At 40.5% G+C, this 21,458-nt stretch overlaps 1 protein-coding gene and 1 long non-coding RNA gene across 4 annotated transcripts in view; one reads left to right on the top strand and one right to left on the bottom strand.

The window, feature by feature from the left end:
• The window catches only part of SYNPO2 (synaptopodin 2), a 172,470-nt gene that overhangs the window by 86,060 nt on the left and 64,952 nt on the right, over nucleotides 1–21,458 (top strand). The gene's annotated exons all lie outside the window — the stretch shown is intronic.
• Nucleotides 4,100–7,084, bottom strand: LOC129480686 (uncharacterized). The gene is made up of 4 exons (XR_008657104.2): nucleotides 7,033–7,084; nucleotides 5,451–5,545; nucleotides 4,756–4,856; nucleotides 4,100–4,162 (listed from the first exon to the last, which is right to left on the bottom strand). It is a non-coding gene; the product is annotated as an uncharacterized lncRNA (long non-coding RNA).

The following is a 21,458-nucleotide window of genomic DNA, read 5'->3' as shown; positions in this document are numbered from 1 at the left end:
TATATTTTGTAAGCTGGCTGTCCCCGCTTGCTCACCTGCTTTTTCTCCCCGTTCACACCACTTTTTCCGCAGGCAGCAAGTACCAATGGTCCCCACTTATGATAATTCAACTTATGATATTTCAACTTTACAATGGGCTTATCCAGGCATTAAATGCATTTTTGACTTATGATATTTTTTGATTTATGATGGGTTTTGTGGGACATAGTCCCATTGTAAGTTGAGGAGCATCTGTAGAGTGAAAAACATTTGAATTTTTGAGTAAGTTAGAATTATAGAATTAGTAATTCTATATTATTATGTGAATTCTGTTAATTATTATATGAATTCCATCTATTATAGAATTAATAATTCAAGGATTCTATTATACTATTATTAATAAAATTATGGTACCTCAAGTATAAGACTTTCTCAGCATTTTAAAAAGTAGCTTTTATTATACATATATACGTATAATGATTCTAGTAAGGCATACACTTGCACTAAGTGTGTGCACACAGAGGTCAGCTTCCTTTCACGGTGGCGCTGATTTTTAAGAGAAAGCCACAGCATAGCGTGTATGATATGATAATGGCAGTTTTTGTTTCTGTGATGAGTGAGGATGAATTAATCCCTGTGCATGTCAGGTTTGGCTAACCACCATAAAAATTTCCCTTCCACAAATGTAAATATGTATCTTGCCAGGTACTTTCCACTTACTTTTTAAGCTTCATGTTTTTATTAGAAATTTAACCCATGTGTGTTGAGTTATTTACTGAACTCAGAATACTATTGGGCAAATGCCAGTTCATAGCCAAAAAATTCCCTCCCCACAAAAGAACCCACCATAAATAGCCACATGTTTTTCTTCTTTCCTTTCATTTTCCTAACCACAATTTTGGATATTAATTAGTATCAGAACTAAAAGAAGCCTAGTTTGGTCCTGAAGTTACATAAAAGCTATATAGGCTACACCAATCAGTAGCCACCGGACATAAAAGCTAAACAAACCCCACTGAAATAAGCAATCTAACATCACTCAGAACATAATTTAACACACGTAAATTCTTCACTGACCTATTTTAAGATTCTTCTTTCTTCACAAAAGGAGGAGTCAGGTATTATTGTTCCCATTTTACAGCTGAGGACACTGACTTAAATCATCACCCTGTTTATCTTGGTCATATGATTTTAATTTTTGAAAAGAGAGTTGAGATTGAGAGTTAAACACAGCTGAATATTAAACCTGGACAATAATTACATTTGATCTAAGAAGAGAGGCATTTCTACAACACCTTTAGTGGGAGAGTAAATTTTAGTGCTCAAAAGGAATCAGCCGTAGCAAGTGGCATCTGTAGCATTTCTCTGTGGGTGTTATATCATTGGGTTCTCAGGCCCTAGAGATTCCATACCTAGTTGTAGTGGTGGCTCTTTTTAGAGACAAGTTATATAACAGGCTTTCTTGTTTGTGAATATACAGTCCATGCTTGACTCCCTTGCCCGTCCTTGGCCACTGGCCCAGCAGAGGCCTAGACCCAGAATATTGTGGAAAACTGTGGACTTCTTGCCAGGTTAGGTTTGACTTCCCTCACAGTTCACTTGTCCACACCTATGACTTTGCCCACATCTATCCCTAATTGATATGTTTAGCCTTGATTGTTCATTTGTCTTCCGGTCTTAATTCAACAATTCGATTGATTTTAACACATCCCTTTGCTTGGATACTTGCTAGCAATGTTCTCACATACAATCAATGTGAATACTGAAAATTTTGAAAAGAGAGCTGGGATTTTAGGGTTTCTTCCCGCAGATTTTGATTCCTTCCCTAGGTTTCTTTCTTCTACCAACAGCATCACCATTATTAGGACTTTAGATTCATCCTTGACTTCTGTTTCTCTGCATACCCTATCTCTCACTAAGCCTGCAGTTTTGCTTCAAATGTTGTCTCTTATCTCCTTCCTGGGGTTATTACAGATAACTCTAATCCAGGCTCTCATCACGTTGTGTTTGCAGAACTTTAATGATTTCCTTGTTTCTCTATCTTCAGTCATCTCCTGCCTAGTCCATCCTACACACTGACTAATCTCCCTAGAGTGCTTACAAACCAATAATAATTTCTCATCACTACTGGATGAGAGCCAAGCGTACATTCTGGCATTCAAAACCCTTTTCAATATGGTTCCACCCCAGTAATCTACCCTTACTTTCAACAACCTGTCACACACACCTTCCACCCATGTGAGGCCACCCTCTGCACCTCCAGGAGTACACCAGACTCTTTCCCACCACTGTTTTGCCATACTTACCTTATGGGCTGCACATCACTCAGTCATTGGGCTAAAGGAGCTAGACAAAGACCAGCACACAGAGTAATAAATAATTTGGGTGGCAGATCCCAAAATCTGTGTAGTACTAGTGCTAGAAGGAAGACAAATCAACAAGTAGAATAGAGTTTCGGCAAGTATGGCAACAGAAAATTTGGGGTTGTCTGGGCAAGGAGTTCCTTTCAGAAAAAGCCAAGCTTTAAGAGAGGGAATGGGCTGGCATATGAATGAAAAACAGAGGTGAAGGATCCAATACAACCATTATGAGGAACTTAAGGATACACACAGACAGCACTTGGGATATCTACTAACAAGTGGTAGCAGAGTCCAAGCAATCAGGTGAAATTCAAGAGCAGGACTTTCACCCCTGTGCAAGGGGAAATTCCTGTCATAGAAGAGCTAGGTTACCACACAATTTATTAAGGGCACAATTAAGTCACAAAGAGTAAGACATGCAGGGATATAGTTACAAGATCAGTTCCCTAGCACAAGGCAGAAGCCTAATCATCAAAACTTGACTCTGGATCAGAGCCAACCAGCATTAAGTGACCCGGTCTCACACCCCAAAAAACACAGGGCTAAGAATATGTGCTCCGGAGCCTGAGAGGGAATCTACCATAGTAAATGCCCTTGAACTTGGATTTCATTCTCCTGCCACTAGCTGTATGATCAGACACAAGTCCTTTAACTTTTGTGAGCCTTGCTTTCCTCAAAGTGAGGAGAATAATAAATATTTTACAGATTTGGTGCAAAAATATAAAAGTGCCTGCTATGGAGCCTGCCATTTATTAATAGACTCCCTGTCCTCTACCAGAGCTTTTGAAATCTTTCTTGCCCAATAACTGGATTGACTCTAGTGACTTGAGGAGACACTAGCCTTGTGGGTGGGATCCAGCCATTCTACTGATGTCAGGGAAGAGCTTCAGAGGCTAGAAATCAGGCATGTCTGGATCATAATCCTACCTTGTCTGTGGAGAATCAACTCTGCTCTATAGAAATTTCTCCATTCTGTAGGCCTCCTTTGAACATATATCATGGTGATTAGTGCTTGACCTTGTACAGTGTTAGCAATCCCACTTTTGACATCTCTAAAGCAACTCTGTAGGTTTATGGCATTGCCACTTATAATTTTGCAAAGACATAACTTCCACTCAGGAGTTCTGCAAGCCTGGTTCCAGGTAGTAGGTTACTAGCCAAGTGAGTGAACCCAGCAAATAGGACCTCATATATAGTCCAACATAGTTTTGTTGTTGTCAAGTTGCTGTTGCATGAATATTTTATGAGGGAATTATATGCTACTGTAGAATTTGTGGATTGGGAATTTCTAAGATCTTTAGGTGAATTCCTTGAAAACGTCAATGGCTTATGATATCATAACTTATTGATTTTCTAGTTGCCCCTTGCTTCTTGGCCAGATTTGCCCATCTAAATTTCAAGCTTCTCTAGGAATGAGCCAAATCACATCTTCCCCTTTGTTCCCCACAATTTAGCCCAAAGTTGCCCTCAAAGCAAGCATTTAACCTGCAGTTGCTGATTGATTGAATTACCGTATCTTGTTGTCATTTTATTTACTTTCCAGAATTCTAGATAATCATTTTCTCTAATTGTTCAGTTGCTTCCAAAATAAAATATGACATTTTCCCTAGCATAGTAAAAAGTGCAGTAAAACACAAAAGAGTTGGGTCTAGCATTAATTTTTTGACAAGAAAAACATGACAAACCATTTGCAGGGAAACTTTGGCTATACCTTATCCTTGTCACCGTTGGCTTATGAATAATCAGGGTAATTTATATTACCTTGTTCTGTTTACCATAGATATATGTATTCCAATGGATTTTCCACTTGTCCCAATGATTTGCTGAAATGGAAAAACATTCAACTTCATTTACAAGGTAATGTTTATCAGTGCCCAATCAAATCTTCCTGCTTCCAGATATTTTTTAAAAATGTTCTTTATTTTGAAAATGATGCCAGGACTTTAAGACTAATCATAGGTACAAATATACCTGTGTATTTCATGTGAAACACTCCTGACATGACAGACACACACATACACACACACACACACACTTAGCCACACACACACATACTTGCCTGTAACCTTTTAATGTATAGGACTCCCTTGTCCAACTTATTGTTTTATCCTATGTCGTGCCCTTGAATTGAATTCTGCTTTTCAGTAACACTGCCCCACACACATACGCGCATTCATACATCATTTCTGATGCCATTGCTCTAGTTGAAATCTTTATTGCTTAACACCTGGACTGATGCGATATACTCCAGAGGTGATTTTGGATCGGCCTCTTTCACTTTCCAATCGTTCTGTGCATTTTGCTTTCTGGCTTGCAGCTCCATGGCACCTCTCATCTCCTTAGCACAAAACAAAAACACCCCTAGAATATGGCTCTGACCTTCCTGTCCAGACTTGCCTTCTACTATTTCCCTTACCTGCCACAATCTCTCCTGCTTAGCTATCTCTTGAATAGTGGCTATGCTTTCCTACTGCCATAGCGTTGTTGTGCCATTACTGCTTAGCATCTTCTCTCTTCCTATGGAAAGAAAGAATTTTGTCACCTACAAAAGTCTTTGTAAGCTGTAAGGCCTGGTCTCAAGGCAATTTACTTTGTAAACCCCTTTCCTGAGCCAATGACCTAAAATCTCACCCTGAGCTCTAAGTCAGAATCATATACTACCATCTTGTTTATCAAGTACTTACTATTGGTTGCCTTATTTTCTAGTTGCTTACACATGCAACTTTTTACTAGATTGCATGCACTTTGTGGGCAAGGCCTATCACTGGCCTAACTTTGTATTTCCATATTGTTTATGACAATGTCTTGCCAATAATATGTGCTCAGTAAATATTTGTTCACTGGTTGGATATCGTTTCATTATGTATACTATATTTTCAGCACAATGACAGGGTAGCAGTAGAGGTATCTATTGCAGGAGGCCATACAAATTGTACCTCAGAAATTCATATAACCAGGAATTATAGTCTGAGCAATTGCTTTAATAAGTTAGAATCCCTCTGTAATTATAGGTTACAGATGGTGACATAAAAACACTAACAGGTCAGGAAGTTTCTTCTGCACTCAGCATACTTGAACTAAAAAGAGTGGACATTTCATAATTCTGAGCACCTTGGTCTGTTGCTTGGTCTGTGCCTCGTGTTATTCTCAAGAAAGGAGACTGGAGCTCAACCATCACTCGTCCGCACTTGTATTATCTTTAAGCACTGTAAAGGAAAAAGTTCTTTTGGAGCTTGAAAAACGAAGTTGGATACATTTCATAGTATATTCTATTTTTAAGCTAACTTAAAGGGAAATCTTCCTGAATGAAAATAAATCATATTAGTTTAATGATGTCTGCTATTAATAATGACATATATACCCATATATAGTATAGTGTAGTAAAACCTTTTCCTCTGTTTTCTGGAAATCTTGATTTTCAACTCTTTCTAATGCGTTTTTCTTTTGGGGGCCCACTCAGTCCTTACAATATGTCTTCTGGAGGCAGAGTGAAAAGCCTTGTTACTCTGCTGACGTGCTTTCAGAGCTTCTCTGGACTATTCCTCGACCAGAACCACCCCTTTTCTGGCTGGCTTTTCTGGTAGAGTCTATTCACACTCCAAAACTGTCTACTGTTTGCTTGGCGAGGTCTACCTAGATCCTTCCTTGGCCTGCATCCTCCTGGGAGCTGTGGGGTCACCATGAGCCTTGTTACTTCTTTCTTTTCCCCCCTTCCCCAGCACACACCCACACATGCCATCATTCCACCGACTGGACTAATTTTATCAGAAACTAGACTTGTAAATTAACAGAGACATATATGATTTCACTTACAATTTGAAAAAAAAAAGAACTTGATTAATAAGTGTCAGCATCACCATTCAGAGTATCTATAACTATCACAGGATAAAGTAGCTGGAAAAGAAGCACATATATAGAATCCAGTGGTTTTCAGATTCCAATTTATAAAATGGATAAAAGTGAATCTGGTTTAGTTAAAGAAGGGAGGGAAAGAGGACGCTGCCTCTTAGGCCTCATCCTGGTGGTGGCCTGTGTGTCATACCATCTGCACATAAGCCTATGAACCCCTAACGTGAGTTGCATGAAACACTTGGCCTATGTGGAAACTGAGCCTGGAATGTTTAAGTGACTTGCTCACGGCCACATACCCAGTTTGTGGCAGAGCTGATTCTCAATCTCAAGTTACTAAGCAGAGTTTCCTTTTTCTGGGCTTTTCCCACAGCACCAAATAACTGCTAGATAAAGCACTCTTTTCTGCTCATTGGGCTGGTCCAGTTTATCTCTGTTCCCAAGAGCAGTTTAGAAGAACTAGCATTTTCCATGCAAAAATCTTTGTTGAAGGAGATTAATGATTAACTGAAATCACCCAAAGTACCAGAAACAATGCAACAAACCATGAAGGACAGCACAGCGTGTGTTTTTCTCTGACCCATTTGTGCCAGGATGGGCTCCAGTTGAGCAGCCTAACAGCCCTGCAACCAACCTGTCTCATAAGCTCTGCCCAGAACGACCCAGCAGAATTCCTAAGCCTGCTCACATAAACAACCAGAGAAGTTAATCACGGGCATGAGAGACTTTTGGTGGTGGCCAATTACAGCACACCCCCCACAGAGCTTCATCATAGGGTAGCCATGTCAATACCCTCCTCCATGCAACAATCCTTGTGATTAATGTAATCACCATAATTACTGACCTCTCTTCTGAGAGTCTTGGCCTCATGGAAGAGTTGAATGTTTTCCCTGAATGCATTGTCTCCATACAACGTATGTCCTTAATTATAGAACATGATGTCATAAGTTCTGATTAGGGGGTTGCCCTAGAGGAGCTGAGGATTGGCCCCAAAGGCATAAGGGGGCCAGTTCAACTCATAGCCCACCCTAGTCCTCCCGGTCACATACAGGTAGCCAGTTACTTGATAATTAACAAAACAAGCTTGTGGTTGTTGCTGTCGTCCATTTTACTCCTATGTCTTTTGGGGCCTTCTTGGGAAATAAAGGCTTCCTTTTGCCTCATGTACCTCATAATTATTGTGCCCCAGAACTGGCACATAATTATTATTATTTTTCCGTTCAGGAGTTAATGCTTCAGCCAAACAGGTCTGGATGGAAACCCAGTTTGCTCAGAGGAAAATAGTTGAGTATTCTCAGACTAGACCACTTGAGGGCGGCATAGCCTTAGGAGAGTGTGTTTTGACCAACTAATACATAACCTAAGGAGGAAATATGCAGCGTGGGTGTCACAGACACATCACTGTAATTCAGGGAATAAAACCACAAAAAATGAGCACATACTCCCAGGGAGTCAACTCACATTTAGGAATGAAGGAATAAATGTCTAATTTTAAATGTGGTTGCAAAGGTTTTTTTTACATAACAGAATTGCTTGAGGCAGGCACGCTGTAAACCATTTATATGGGGGGGGGATTTATTCCGTGAAATGAAGTGCTATTGAAAAAAAAGATAATGTCCAGTGCAGTATAGAAACAAAAAAGGCAAACTAAAATATATTGCACAATGAAGCCTGGGGACAAAATCATGAGTATGTTTGCAGGTCTTTATAATCCTCTTGGATGCACATAGTTCTTCACCATGGACATGTCCCCATTATAACCTCTTTTAATTTGGCAGGGAGCTGCTCCTTTGCCTTTCCTTCATATTTTTTGGGTCAATCCAGATGGATGAGAGAAAATAAAAGAGGGGGAAGAGAAGAGAAGGAGGATGGTATGCCCCCCTCTGTACTTGGAGAATCACTAGCGGTGGTCTCAGTCACAGGGAGACAGACTGGTTCCACTCATCTCTGATCCTGTTCCGATAAATTACTTGCAGATATCTTTTTGGTAGTTTTCACAGGATGCTAATAAATCACAACTGATCAGCTTAGTGTGCTAGAGATATTTAAGTTCTCTTTCCAAATATCACTGCATACGTACCTAAATAACAGACCAATCATTGATTTCCAGAAACCTGTCTGGAAGGCATTCTACGTTCTTTCCTTTGCTTCTTTTTATGGGCCACAGAAAGAACACGATAGTTCTTGAATACATTTCCCAGATTGTCCAAAGAGGTCAAATTCTTAATGTTAAGCACAGTTCTTTTGAGACTGTGGTTGTGGGGAGAAATTAAAGAAAGATCTGGAAGCTAATGGAAGCTACTCAGATGAGTAGCTTCTTTAGTGCAACCTCAGTTGGAACGTCAGTGACTCTTGAAAATTCTTTCTTCCCTCTCAAGTCAATATCCTATCAAATTGCTTTCTGTATTTTTTTGCAAATCTCCAAACAGAAACTCATACCTCCTGGAACACAGAGGTAATCTTGGCTAGTTTGCAGAGATGGCCAAAGAGATTAGGTGCGAACTTCTCCGATTTTCTTCCCTTCATTGTTAATTTTGCCTTTATTCATCCCCTTCGGTCTTTTCCAGGATCTTGTTCCATCAAACATCTCCCTACCTCCACCCTTTTCTTTCCAACCTTTTCCTCTGTACTTATGGGGAAAGTTCTTTACCTCATTTCTCTTTCCAGCGTCTATTCTCTCTGCCTCCATTCACACTAGATTCCTTGAAACAGGTCTACACCAGACACCCCCATGCTCTGGCCTTGCTTTACTATTTCCCTTGCATTATTTTCTCCAGAAACTACCATTTAAACCCCACCCGTGAGCTACTCATCTCCAGGTGGCTGAGCTACTAATCTCCAGGTGGCTCAGTGGTTTCTTCTCAGCTCTTCCTCTTAGTGCATTACATTCCTATTACCATGATGGCAGCATTGACCTAAAATCCCCCGACCTCTTTCCCCTTGAAATACTTTCTTCATCAGAATTCAATAACACGCATACTCACTCGCTGAACATTTCTCCTTAGTCTCTGTTGGCCCCACTTCTACTTCTTCCTTGATGTAAGAATTTTTCAGTACTCAGCCCCTTTATCTGCTGTGTTCTTTACTGAGCTCATAGAATCCTACAACTTTAACTACCACCTCTTTGCTCATAACTCCTCAGTAATATTTCTAACAATCTCTCTCCCAAGCTACGTGCCTGCCCTTCCAACAGGATATTTGTCACTTCCACATCTATGTCCTATATCTTAGGCAAACATTTCCAAAACAGAACTCATCTTTCCTGCACAGCCTCCCCGTAACTTGGTCCCAAACTGAGTCCCCCTCCTTACCTTTCCTCAACCCTCAAGTCAAAATTTCAACTATCTTTGACTTCCTCTTTGTCATTTGTAAGTTGACTGGAGATGGGGAGCAGAGGATTATGAAATGTCTTTTCAGAATCCCCCTTCTACATGTGTTGAGAGTACTCTATTTCCAGCCTTCATTTCATCACCTAGGCTTCTGAAAAGATCACCAAACTGGTGTCTCTGTCATGAATCCCCTCTTCCTCATTCCAGCCCAACCAATATTTGGCCATTAGCTAGTTTCCAAAACAGTCCTTTTCATACAAAAGAAACTGGTAACATTAGTTGCTTCCAAAATAGGTGACTGGGAGACACAGATGTAAGAGAGAGAAAATTTACATTATGTACCATCTTTTTCCTTTAAAATGCTTGCCTTATAAATAAATTAGCTATTTAGAATAATAATGTTTAGGTTAAACATTAGATATTATCTGTTTAATTAAAAAAATCCTCTTCAGTTATTCTTCTGCTCAAAATCCTACACACATTCCTTTGGAACAAAATCAAACTTCATCATATCGTTCAAAGCCCCTAAAATGACCCTTCTACTTTTCCCTTTACTCTGCTTTCAGTCTGCCCTCTGACACACTCCACAGGCCAGACACAAGCCAGCACTCTGGATTCTCAGGCTTCTAAACCTTTGTTTAAACCATTCCCTCTGCCAGTGGTGTCTTTCTTCATCCCAAATTGAAGTCCTACCTTCCTTCCAGCTTCACCTCAGACGGCACCAATTCCAAAGTACTTTTCCAGATCCCAGCATTTAGAACTACTCCTTCCCTTCTGTAAGTTTCCTGGCCTAAGCACTTGATGAGTCTATCAAAGTCAGCCTGGTTTTGTAGTTATTTATGCACATGACTGTTCTTATCTTTGTATATTTTGCACTGCTTGGTTCAATGCATTTCACATGATGGATACTTGGGAAATGTTTCTGAATGTCATTGGTCCTCGAGACACTGAGAAATCCAAAATTAGAACTGTTTGGATATGAGACCCAGTGGCATCTTTGTGTCATTTACTATTGTTCGTCATTGACATTAAGAAGTACAAAGCTCAGTGGGTTCCCTTTAGGTCAATGCTTCTCCTAGTGTGGTCCTAGACCTGGAGCACTTGCTAATGTGAAGATTCCCAGGCTCTAAGAAACCTACTGGTTCAGAGTCTCTGTGGTAGGATATGGCAATCTGTAGATTAAATACATATCCCAAGTGCTCCTTATGTACACTGAAGCTTCAGAGCCACTGCTCTAGTAGGATGTAGCAGGGTTTAGGGGGAAGGTTGTAGAGGCAGATAATCCTTGAGGTTTGATCCTGCTTCTCTGCTCAGTGCTCTTTAGCTTCTGCCAGTCCTTCAGCCCTGCTCCTCAGCTGGGTTCATGCTCCTGGCTGTGCCTCATGCTCCTGGAACATGATTTGCCCTCTGTCTCTCCTTTCAGAAGACAGCTGAGCTGTCAAGCTCTGACTCTGTGTGGAAGCTGTCTGGTGCTGGCACATTTTGATGGGAGAGGGATGCCTCAGACTTCAACAATAATCTCATCTTTTTTCAATCTTCTCTTCTCCCCTAAAACTGCTGTAGGCAAGTGACTATCCTCTGTGTTGTAGACAGGAGGATCCTGTGTCAAGAAAACGTTGAGACTTGCCTAAGCCACTGACATATTAATAGAGTTAATGTCAAAAGCCTTGTCATCCAACTGGGCATTCTCAGTGACACTATGTCAATCAGCAAGTCAATCAATTAATCAACAAGTGTTTAATCAGTGCCAATTAGGCATCTAGAAGTGTCTTGTTTAACATCTGCTGGCTGGGCTGGGCCCTGCACAGAACTTGGTTCAGTGTCCTTACAGTATCCCTGATCGAGGATCTAATTCTGTACCATGTCATCCACAGTTGGCTGCCTTTGTGGTCATACCAGGTTGCTGGGCTATATTTCATGTGAACACCACCATTTACTACATTATTCTGTAGGCCCTAATGAAGTTAAGAGGAGCAGGATATGGGGGTCAGCTATTTAGCCCTCCTATGTGAACAACTCTTCAGCAATCCTAGCTTGATGTTGTACCTCTCACTCTGTTAGGTTTTCCTTGCACTTCCATTGAATTAAAATTAGAAATTCTGTGGACAAGAATGTGACTCTATGAAAGAAACCTTCTTCCCCTCTGCCAATCCATATACATGTAAAATCCCCAACCCCCGGCATAAATGACCTTTGTTCTCACAATTTCAAATCTTTTATAGGTTACAATTATTATTTAAACCCACCCTATGGTCCCCAAACCTTTCTAAAAGTAATCAGCCCATAGGATGCCCTCATGCAAAAGGCTACATTTTCTATACTTACATTTTCATTTATTTTCTAATAGTCACAGTGGAAACTGTAACCATAAATGTACAACTCAGAAATCCAGTTAAGATTTGCTTTTTTTCTGCCAACTTACTCTTTTATGAGCCAGAGATAGTAAAATAAGTCCAATATGTTTAAAAATGCCAATTCAAACTTGAATTTCTATGCCAAGAACGTTCTATGGGTTAGTATGCATTCTGCTAGGTCACTCAGAGTACTACAAACCAGATTTCACGTGGTTTTCAAAGTAGCCCCAAAACTCGACCTTCATCTCAATTGGCATTGGTGATACCAAAAGTATCTATGAGAACGTCACTGGCCCATCCCAAGTTTGAGAGATGATAATAGGCACATGTGGCCATTTCCACTATATCTAGTCTAGGATTTAGTCTATGATTTAGACTACCCAGCTGTATTTTAAACTAGTCCAAACCACCACTGGCCGCAGGGAGCATAGACCTTTTCTGAGAGGGATTTTAGCTAATAATTTTACTTCCACATTGTTCCATCCTCTATTTCAGGATGCAGGATGTACACACTCTTCCTTTTTCCATCTCATTTCACCATTAAATAAATGCCCTGGCTGGGTCAGAGGAACCAGGAAATAGACTGTTATTCAGTGTGCTATTGATATGGCCCCCTAAAGCCTCCAACAACTTCCCTATAGACATCACAAAATGGAATAGAAAATTCCAATGGAACAGAAAATTCCAATGGATCACCATTGTCCATTCATAGGCACTGCAAATGTGTTATATATCTCACTCAATAAACCAACACAGTTTTCCTGAATCATGCTAAGTCAAAGTTTTCTTTAAATCCCGTTATCCTTATCATTGTTCTAGGTGAAACTGCAAATAAATGAAACCTCTAATGAGTTATTTTTAGATATCTAAACGGACACAGGAAAATGTTAATTGACTCCTCAAGTTTACAGAACAAGTTAATAAAGGTAGAATAAAAGAAAAACTAGTTTAATAACTTTCTTCTAAGACTACAATGAAATTTATTTTATCTCATAACATAGAATGTCCCACCTAAGGAACATCAAGGAGAAATTTGATGCCTTTCATCCTTTAGAATTTCACTTTGATGCAGATAATGTTGCATTAGTTATTCTTAATTTTACTCTCTTCACTTATTAAAATGCCTAATATGGGCCAGGCATGGTGGCTCACACCTTTAAATCCCAGCACTTTGGAAGGCTGAGGCAGGAGGTTTGCTTCAGCCCAGAAGTTTGAGATCAGCATGGGCAACACAGGCTGATCGACAAAAAATAAAACAAAGTTCCCTGGGTGTGGTGGTGAGCGCCTGTGGTCCCAGATATTTGGGAGGCTATTTGGGAGGATCTCTTGAGGCCTGGAGGTTGAGGTTGCAGTGAGCAGAGATCATACCTCTGCACTGCAGCCCACATGAAAAAAAAAAAAGCCTAATGTGAACTCGAATCACTGCTTCTAGTTTATTTTCTTCACTTAGTACTGATACATCTGAAAGTAGAAGGAAAATTGTATTGCTATTTAAGTATATTAGCAGTGTTATTACTATGCTCCATTTTTGTTTTTAAAACATCCATTTTTATAATCACCTACTCAATGTTTAGGTCTTTAACATATGTTTTATATGTTCTTCATAACATATAAGATGTGTATAATCATCATAACCTTACAGAAAAGGAAAGGGGCTCAGAAATATTCTGTACCATGTGAAGTACTTTAGTTCAGAGTCTGGCAGGTAACAATTCTCAATAAATATTAAAATTATCATTATTTTTCCCAAAGCCACAGAGCTATTAGATGGGAGAATTTGAGCTCAAAGTCAAATATAAGAACATGTTTTTGCTAATCTGCACATGTACTGCCTCAATTTTCACACTTGATTTCATGAGCAGAAAAGTTATTTTAGTCTTGTTTATTTGAACAGCTAGAGCAAATATTGCATAAACTGTTATTTGCCAGTATTTCTAACATTAATTTATGTGAATGTACACCTGTGTAGCTTGCTGTATTTGTTCTATTTTGGTTTGGTTTTTACGTTTTAATATTTTACACTGTCATGTTTTTAGGAAAACCAATAATTTAGTTTTTGTTTTTTTTTCCTGGGGATGGGAAAAAGGTGTTAATGGAGAAGCAAATAAATGTGAAATGAAACAGTTCTGCTCCAGGGAACAGCAGGAAACTTCCCTAAAAGCAGAGGTTCCTAACACAACCTTATACAGCAGGTTGAGCAAAACCTAACTCTAAAAATGGTACTTGCTTTCAACTACAGGACAGGACATTTGGATTCTGTTTAGTTTCCAACTGAAGTTTTGGAAAGTACATCCAGCATTTCCTTTAGAAAAGCTCCAAGGAGTTTCTTTACCTATGAGTTATTCTGAAAACATTTGTGAAGATGTGGGCTTTTATTTTTATTAATAAATGGCCACAGCTTTTATTTTGGGAGGAATTCAATTGACATTATGATGAAGAGTTTTAGGTCCAGACATCCTGTGTGCCCTTTTCTCTGTAAGCACAGCCGTGAGAGCTACAGGAGCCTCACACTTGGCTTTGCCCAAGCACAGTGCCGGCATCTCTGCGAAGGTTGTTGGCCAAGGAGCCTCTACAGGAAACATGCACCTTCCCCCACCCCAAAGTCATCAAATCGCTTCAGTCTTAAGGGTCTCCACATCTTGACAGAAGGCTCAACTTTGATGAAAACTTCTCTGGAAGAACACTCAACTGGTACTTATGGTGACCAAGCAGGCCTTACAGTTCCCTTCCTCAATTAAAACAACAAAAAAAGAACAAGGTGGTCACACATAAAACAAGAGTCATCAAATTAGGCCAGAGCTAGGCTTTGGAAATTGAATTTAAAGGCCTGGAACTAGGGATCTTAACTGCATACTTTAATGTTTAAACACAGGGCAGTTGACTTGGGAAAGCATCTGAGCTTGGTTCTGGATGCACTCAGCTGCTTTAGCCTGCTGCCCTTGCCAGAAGACCCTGAATACATTTGAAAGCATCAGGCCCTGGCTCATGATTATGCCTGTGGGATGTTGTGCCCATAGCTTGAGAGGAGGTGTTCATCTTCTGGGGGAGTAAACAGCATGTGAAGAGGTTGCTGGAGTGTAACTGGGAATAGCTAAGGCTTTGGCAAGCTTAAGGCTGAGTGAGAGTCAGAGCCTCAAACTGTGACTCAAATTGGCATATGATTCTGAACTTGTTTGCACCATTCTCTAATTGTTTCATGTGTGATCATATCTCCCTAGCAAGCCTGAGGGCATCTGAAGACAGACAGCGTGCTATTTTTTATTTCCCAAAAGAATCTGACAGAGTCACGGACTCATTTTATTGACTGACAGTCACTGCTAGCAGTGACTTCAGCTGCAAGTAAAAAAACAGTTTGTGTTCTGAGTAACAAAGGAATGTGTCATATAGTCATGCTTCCATGGAATATCATTGATTCATCATGATAGAAATATCCTGTGAAGCAAACATAAGCCAAATGCACACAGTAACTGGGAATCTTGTGGCACAGACAGAAGAAATAAGTGGACATATTAAGAGTTAGGGACTTGGTGGAGGAGGCCTAACTTGTGTTCAGGCAGGGACACAGACAGAAGCTCTCCAAAGAGACAGCACCAAGAGTCCCTGAGAGTAAGCCCTGAGGCTGCAAAGACCCCCGTCCATCAGTAGACTGATCCACTTCACTCATTCATGTATTGTCTAATTCAGATGTTAAATCTTTCATGAATACAGAGATGAATATACATGGTCTCTGCCCCTAAAGGTGAGACACATTTGTAAACAGATACATTAAAACATCAAGCACAATACCATAGGGCAGTGTGATTTAATGAGAAGAGGGAGATGGAGCTGGCTTTGCATACAGGTTTTGTGATCTATTATTGGGTGTATGACTTGAATTTTTTTTTTTAGCCTGTTTTCTCCTCTGCAAGTATGGGTAATAATACCTATCATATTGGATTATTGAAAGAATGAAAGGAGAAACACATAGAACTGACAGCTCACATGGTACACAGGATGGACCCTCAGGAAATGTTCTATTCCTTTCTCTCACAAAGGACCGTGCAGTGCTGTGGTTGCTCAGAGGCAAGAGCAACAGCTGCCTGAGAAAAGGAGGAGAGACTTCTCTCAGGAAATACATCCTTGCTTGACCCTGAAGAATCAATAAGTCCCTTATTAAATTATTTATTCAGCAAATGTTTACAGAGCACTATTATACACCAAATATTGTGACAGATGCTGGGGATAAGATGGTGAACAAAACAGATGTGGTCCTCATTCTCATGGATCTTACCTTCCAGACTGAGTGACAGACCAGACCAAACAAATAGGCACAGCAATTCTGAGCAGGGAGGCTAAGCTGGATAATTGGTTTTTGTTTGTTTGTTTGTTTGTTTGTTTTTGAGACAGAGTCTCGCTCGGTCACCCAGGCAGGAGTGCAGTGGCACAATCTCAGCTGACTGCAATCTCTGCCTCCCGGGTTCAAGCGATTCTCGTGCCTAAGCCTCCTGAGTAGCTGGGACTACAGGTGTGCGCCACCATACCCAACTAATTTTTGTATTCTTAGTAGAGATGAGGTTTCACCATGTTGCCCAGGCTGGTCTCTGTTTTCCCGACCTCAAGTTATCTGCCCGCCTCAGCCTCCCAAATTGCTGGGATTACAGGTATGAGCCACCATGCCCGGCCTAAGCTGGATAATTGTAACCCTCAAATGCATTCAGGGGCTTCCAGCAAGAGCACCAGGTGAAAGCAGCTTGACATGCAGCCTGAACTGGGCCAACAGGTCCTTCCAAGTCAACTCCTTTGGGTTTAAACAAAAAATTGTGCAGCTAAGACCATCAGTTCCAGGACTTCAAATTCAACCTTCCCGGGCCTAGTTCTAGCCTAATTAAATGACTCTTTTTAGTGTGTGACCACCATTTTATTTATTTTTTATAATTTTTTGAGATGGAATCTTGCTCTGTCACCCATGCTGGAGTGCAGTGGTGCCATCTTGACTCGCTGCAACCTCTGCCTCCCAGGTTCAAGGAATTCTCCTGCCTCAGCCTCCTGAGTAGCTGCGATTACAGGCACGCACCACCACACCTGGCTAATTTTTGTATTTTTAGTAGAGACAGGGTTTCGCCATGTTGGACAGGCTGGTCTTGAACTCCTGACCTCAGGTGATCCGCCCGCCTCAGCCTCCTAAAGTGTTGGGATTACAGGCATGAACCACCGCACCTGGCCTGTTTTTGTTTTTTTTTAATTAAGGAAAGGAACTGCATGACCTACTGCTCATCATAAATACCAGTGGAATGCTCTTCAAGAGAAGTTTCCATCAAAGTTGAGCCTTCTATCAAAGTCTAAGATTGAAGTAATTAGACTTTGGGAGACAGAGCAGGGGTGGGGGAGAAGAAGAGAGAGAAGAAAGAGGCGTATGTTGCCTATTGAAGCTCCTTAGGCACTGACTTATGCAGAGATGCCTGAATGGTGCTTGGGGCAGAGCCAAGTAGAGACTCCTGTAGTTCTAACAATTATACTTAGAGGGAAAGGGGCTGGGAGGACTTCTGGCCTCATATCATCAAAGAATCAAAGAGTGAGAAACAGCAAGCAATGCAAAGGGTAAGAGGAGGAGCATTGTAAGCAGAAACAGTACATAGAAATGCCCCGAAGCAAAGAAGGGCTTGGCTGAGGAAGTGAAAGTATAGAATAAAACGGGGAGAGGATAGTGCTTAATGGAGCTCGACTGAAAAGGATTCAGGGGAGTTCATTCCAGAGTGAACAGCATGTGCAAAGGTGTAGAGTCTTAAAAGAGTCTAACACGGTCTAAGAATAGGGAGAATTTCATTGTGGCCTCACTCTAGCCTGGAGGAAAAAGAGGGCGGCAGGAGATGGTGCTAGGGAGGTAGGTGGAGGTCAGATTGTGGGGGATCTTGCTTGTATGATAAGTGAAGACATTTACATTTTGTTCTGTTTATAGGCAAGACTCTACACAGGTTTTTTATGTGGAAGGGTGGATGCATGATTTGATTGTGGTAGTGTAGAGGATGGATTAAAAGTGAAGAGATTGGAGGGGAGTTCAAACGCCAGGCTGCTGAAACAGTCTGAGGAAGGACTGAAATAAAACTGTGACAAAGAGGACTGGATTCAAGGGACAATCCTGAGGTAGAAGCAACATGATGTAAGATGTAATGGAGTGAGGGTGTGATGAATCAAGGATGACAATGAGGTTTCCAATTTCAGAAGCACACATTCCATGAGCCATCACAGTGATGGTGCCATCACCTGTCAGGTAGCCTCTGGAAAGCTCCCCTGTATACTCGCAAAAGTGCAAGTGACAAATAATGCCTTATTATTATTAGGAAATAGTTTCGACCCCAAAGACCCTCTGAAAGAATCTCAGGGATGCCTCCAAGGTCCTTGGTCCACACCATAGGACCTGCCATTATAGGCAGTAAGTTAGGACTCCTGTCACCATCCCTGAGCCCTCTCCATGACCTACTCACCCACCAACAACCTCATAAATGCACTTGATCTGGAATTATTTGCACTGGGACTTGCTATTGCATCTTAGATTTGGAGATCCCGACCCTGACCCGGCTCAGCAAACCCTCTAAGCTTGACTATACTTCCATTTAGAGTACTTTCGTAAGCGCCCACCAATTTTGGGGCCCTGACTTCTCTGCATGGCTTTACCTCTTGCTACTCAGATGTGGGGCATCTTCTGTTGTCTACAAGACAGTTCCACCCTGGCTCTGCACAAAGAGAAAGCATTCTTTACTCTGGACCCTGGGTGGGTGGTTGGGCAAAGCTAGATTCATCTTCTTAAGAAAACTACTCGGCCGGGAGCGGTGGCTCAAGCCTGTAATCCCAGCACTTTGGGAGGCCAAGACGGGCGGATCACGAGGTCACGAGGTCAGGAGATCGAGACCATCCTGGCTAAGACGGTGAAACCCCGTCTCTACTAAAAATACAAAAAATTAGCCGGGCGTGTTGGCGGGCGCCTGTAGTCCCAGCTACTCGGGAGGCTGAGACAGGAGAATGGCGTGAACCCGGGAGGCGGAGCTTGCAGTGAGCCGAGATCGCGCCACTGCACTCTAGCCTGGGGGACAGAGCAAGACTCTGTCTCAAAAAAAAAAAAAAAAAGAAAACTACTCAAACCAAGCAGAGTCAATCTGCAAGATAATAAGAGTAGATATGTGAGTTAATGGGAAACCAGTGTTAGTCCTTGGAAAATAAAGCAGCATAAGAGAATTACTTACATTGTCAATTGAATTTTTAAATTAAATTCTGATTTTCAGAATTAATTAAAGAAGGAAGAGAGAGAAGACAAGAAACAAAATGTGTATTTGTGTATGTTTGTGTGCACGTGTGTGTGTTTGTAGGTATTCTCTTTAAAAAAAATAGGGTGTTACAAAGTGGAAATGAAATAATAAGCATGATGGACTGTGTAGGATTAGCCATTGTAGAGAAATATAATTTTAGTGGATTGAAATTTATTTGGAAACCTTTTCCTATAGACAAATGTATCTCATTTTACGAGGCCTCCTTGATTTAGTTTGGTTTAAAAGTCAAAGGAAAAATATATTCCATTTGATCAAATTGTCAAGTACAGCCTGTTAATGTGTCTGTGTGAGTTTCAACATCTCACCACTCAAGTGTTGGATTTGTCCTTGTGTGTAAGCCACAGCAATGTCCCTCCTTCCTTCTCCACTTTCCTCTTCAAGCACAAGTCTCTTGGCCTACAAGTTTCTTAGACTACAGACTCCCATGACAGAGGTTTTCTCCCTATATGACCTACAGCTTAGTATGGTATTTCTAGATGTTTGTATAAGAACCTGTTTAGCTGATTTCAGAGTCTTTTCTCTCTTCCCATATTTTTCTCCCGAATTACTTTTTACTTTGTATTTGAAACATTTTTATGAATTTTCTAAATTTTAAAGGACTCTTGAATGTTTACTTATATTCTGACATGTTGAAAACATATTTCATTATCATGTTTAATCCCAGGACTTATGATGCTGGAAGCACGGAATGATTTAATGCTTTGCCTAGTCTTACCTAGCAAGCCGGAAGAGACATAGGCTTAAGCCGGATCAGCTGATCGTCAGTCCTATGCATTGCCCCTGAGCTGATTAATAGTTCCTTTTATTACTGTTGAACATTTGGTTCTTCTAGGGGGCCTCTGGGTCAGTCACTACCACCATATTAGGCCACACTCTAACAAGCAGTTTTGTTCCTACAAAGAATCTAATTTCTTTCTCCAACATGTGGCCTCCTAAGACCACTGTGCTGTGCTGGTGATGCTTGAATTACTCAGGGAAAGAGGCAGATAGCCAAAAATTCACCAATTTTAGCAGAAAATCCTGCCATCAGCGACAGCTGGAACACCACAAAATCTATAAACACACTTGTTACTCATCTGCTGTGCCTGTATGACAAGCCAGGCATGTGACCACTGAACATCTTGTAGAGGAGAGGTTTCCTAGGCGGGTCTCCTGACAGAACCTGAGATGAGAAGAATCAAATGAGCTTGGCATTCAGAACATTGTGTGTTATTAGTTTAGCCCTGATTTGAAAGAGGAGACCTACCACCTAAATGTAATTTAAAGAATTGAGAGGTGGAGTGACAATTGGGTTAGATGCATCAATATGAGCACTGTTAATTCAATATACGAACTGGGGAATCACTGAGTTTGAGTACTAATTGGTTACGGAGGAATTTTCTTTAAAAACTCTTAAAAGGCTTTGTACCTAGCATTTTATCATCTAGAAAAAGGCAAAGTTTTGGTAAAATGCAATCCTAATGACAGAGTAAATTTACATCACATAACCACAAGCTTGGTAGAAAGTGGCATGTTATTCCCATAAACATCTTGGAAATCTAAAGTTAAAAATCCTAGGTGTTATAGAAAAAGATCTTTGTTTCTGGTTTTTGGGTATTTAATTTTTAAAATTTTGGCATTTGTTTTCTTATCCAAATGCCTGCCCACGCACGAATTAGATTATCTGAACAGGAGATAAGACGTACCTAGACCCTATGATTAAATTTTCTTGGATTTTAGGCATATAATCATAGATCCTTGTCTAATGAATATTTTTATTTACTATTTTTCAAATCACAAACTAATGAAAGGACATACAAACAAATGTGCTCTCATAATTCAGTTCATTCTTTTAGACTCCTTGAATGTAAGAGCAAGGTAGATATATTTTACTTCCAGTGCAATTCTCTATAGTATCTAAGTGCCATGAACACTCAACAGTGCTGTCTCATGATCTAATACCCACGATTATTTGTGCTATTGACTTAGGATGATCCCAGCCTGTAGGTCTCATTTGCAAAGTTCTTTAAACATATGCCTTTGTGATAAATCAAAGTCATTTCTTGAAAAAAACAGAGCTCTGACCAGATACTGTGTTAGATATTTGATGGGAAACATATATTCCAATTTGGATATATATTGAGCTCCAAGCCCAATATATGTGATAATAGCAACTATTATTTACTCTTTATTGTATACCTATCACTGTGATGGGTATCTTATATACATTATGTCTGTTATTCCTCTCAAAAACCCCATAAGATAGGCATATTATTTCCAATTTTACAAATGAGAAAAATCAAAATT

The sequence above is a fragment of the Symphalangus syndactylus genome, chromosome 4, assembly GCF_028878055.3.
Source record: "Symphalangus syndactylus isolate Jambi chromosome 4, NHGRI_mSymSyn1-v2.1_pri, whole genome shotgun sequence".
NCBI lineage: Eukaryota > Metazoa > Chordata > Mammalia > Primates > Hylobatidae > Symphalangus > Symphalangus syndactylus.
Note: the sequence above shows the minus strand (reverse complement) of the source record. Positions and strands in the feature narration are given on the sequence as shown.